Source organism: Lathyrus oleraceus, chromosome 6 (assembly GCF_024323335.1).
Source record: "Lathyrus oleraceus cultivar Zhongwan6 chromosome 6, CAAS_Psat_ZW6_1.0, whole genome shotgun sequence".
Classification (NCBI taxonomy): Eukaryota; Viridiplantae; Streptophyta; class Magnoliopsida; order Fabales; family Fabaceae; genus Lathyrus; species Lathyrus oleraceus.
The window spans coordinates 405,667,042-405,669,773 of NC_066584.1; positions in this window are offsets into that span (position 1 = coordinate 405,667,042).

Below are 2,732 nucleotides of genomic sequence, written 5' to 3' on the forward strand. Positions count from 1 at the left end.
ATCATGATACATGCAGATTCCCTTTCTCCCCAGTCTGGGTCTTTCCATTGATTTATTTTCATGGAGATCCCCTCGCGTCTCTAGCAGTTTTTCAAGTCGCAGTCTGGCCTACACATAGCTTTTATCCCCAGAGTCTTTGTCTCCTTAGTGAGATTTCCTTATGGAATGCATTATGCTCCTATGGATTTTCAGTCTCCCCGGATTCTTTTCCTTTGTGGAAATATATTCCCCACAAAGATTATTTTAACATTCATATGATATGCATCATGAGGTCTCTTAGGGACCAAAATTTGTTTCTTGATATTGTTATTTAAGTCCATTTTACTGAGTTGATACGAAGATTTTAACCTTCACATCCTCATCTAGAATGTCCTTAGATAAGGGCAGCTATAAGATCCCAATTTTGACCCTAAGATCCCTCATGATATCTCATCATTTGCATTGGCTTTGGAATCACACCTTGGCATCCTCCTTACCCTTTATTCATTGGGTTTGAATTAGGAGAGATCGCCAAGCACTATTTGAATGTATCATACTTTATTTTCTTTTGTTTACTAACCAAAAAACCAAAAATATGTCTATGTGTAGCTTTGTTTCTTTTGTAGGTAGTGTGTGTTTCCACCTGTGCCTCATTAAGATCACAACTAGGGATTGAGACCCTCAATGCAAAGAGATCGGTCAAGGAAAGGTTCATATTGGGTCTAAGCATCATATATGGATCCCCGTGTTCTTTATTTGTCCATTTGATCAAGAATTCATCAAGAGTTTGAAGCTCGTTTGCCTTGGAAGCCCTATTTCATCTGGGTATCTTGTGTGACTTCCTCATCTAGTTTCTTCATAAATTGATCAAATATTTCAAAGGATACTTTATCATACATCATCTAAAGCATATATGATCCTCCATTAGTCCCAAAGGTCAAAATAACTTCAAGGTTGCAAGTTGGTTCAAAGAGGTTGACCAGAGAAAGTCAACTGGCCAAAACTGGGGTTCCCTAGACCCTATCTCCTACAATATTTGTCATATGAAAATGATTCCAAGAGAAACGTTACTCTTTATAACATTCCAAACAACTTTAATATTGACATCAAGATCTAAGTTTTCTTGGAAATTCATTTTTTATGGTGAAAGATTATAAGTCATTTTGTCTGTGCCCTAGTTAGGACGTCAACTTCCATGGACCATAACTTGCTCAATTTTTATGATATGAAGACCATGCAAGTTTCATTATCAATTTCACTATGTCCCTTCCAACTTTTATTCTTTGATAAATTTCAAATTCAACTTACAAGGGCATGTGCCAAGAGGAAACATTATAGGTCATTTTGGGCCATTACCATTGAACAAACAATTTTTCTCAACTTCTAAAATCCATAACTCCCTCATGCCAAATCCAAATGATGTCAAATTTGTGACCAAATTTAATAGGATTTAAAGAGATACAACTTTGATGAAGGAACCATTTTCATTTGAAGCTCATAGCAAAAGTTATTCAAGGTAGAAGAAGTGTTTAACATCAAAATTAATCATGATCCAAGCTCCAAATAGAAATGTATTTAACATCAAAGTTGTACCCCTTAATGTCAACTTTCTAAATCATCCAAGATCACTTCATTTGGACAAGAATTGGGGGACTTTCACATGATTCTTTTGTTGGGTTTGTTTTGGCAACATTTGAATGCAATTTTCATTTAGCTTTGCATGGCTCCATGTGGTGAAATCAGTAACATTTGTGCATGAATTGGAGTGAATTGCAATGATCATTTTGGGCCTAGCACATGCCCATGCACCCATGTACTTGGATTTCTATTTATGGCTCAAAATTAAAATGGTGTAGAAAACATTTCCCTTGCCTATATAAACAAGTGCATTGCCTTAAAATTAGACACACACATTGCCCAAGCCTTGCCAAGCAAATTCAGAACCCTACTCCATAGAATTCCTTGAAGATTTCTTTGAAATCGAGTTTGAATTTATCCTTATGTTTTGGGATTCAAACTCCAAGGGTTCATTTCCGTTTTCATCTCAATTGATCACTTTAAGCAAGAGGAGGAAAACCCAAGTGGAATTGCATCAAGATCCAGTCAAATCACTACTACCCGAAGGTGAATTTTCCAAAACTTCAAGCCTTCGATTCTCTCTCATTTCTCCACCATTCTTCTTGTTTATTGGTTGTCTGAAATCCTACCAATGTAGACAACAAGATTGAGTTTCTTTGAGGTCAAATCAAAGCAACTCAGATCGTGTACCTTAAAATTCAATTCCTCATATCTCTCAATATATTTGGAATTAGGTGAAATTGAGGCCAAATTCGAGCTCTTGGGCTTTTTCTCTTTAAAATAGTGTCCTTACTTTTCATTTTCTTGATGGTTGGTGGTGCACCAGTCCGATGAGGTCCACCGGAGAAGACAATTGGAGCTAGGGCTCCGGTGATGCGTTGACACGTCTCCTGACCATTTGATTTGTTTAAAACGTTTTAAATCTGAGCCGCTCCTTGTGATTGCCAACCATGTGATGTGACGTGCTTGGCCATAAGATCTGTCACCTTAATTAATGAGGGAGATCTGATTTCCCTTGTTTTTTCTATTTTTCTTTTTAATTCTGATTTTTCATTTAATTCCTTTATTTTGTTTAATTCATATTAATTTCATTTTTAATCCAAAAAATACGGGACTTTCACCAAAAATCTTTAAATATTTTCCTCTTCCATATTTTGAATTAAAATCATTTTTTG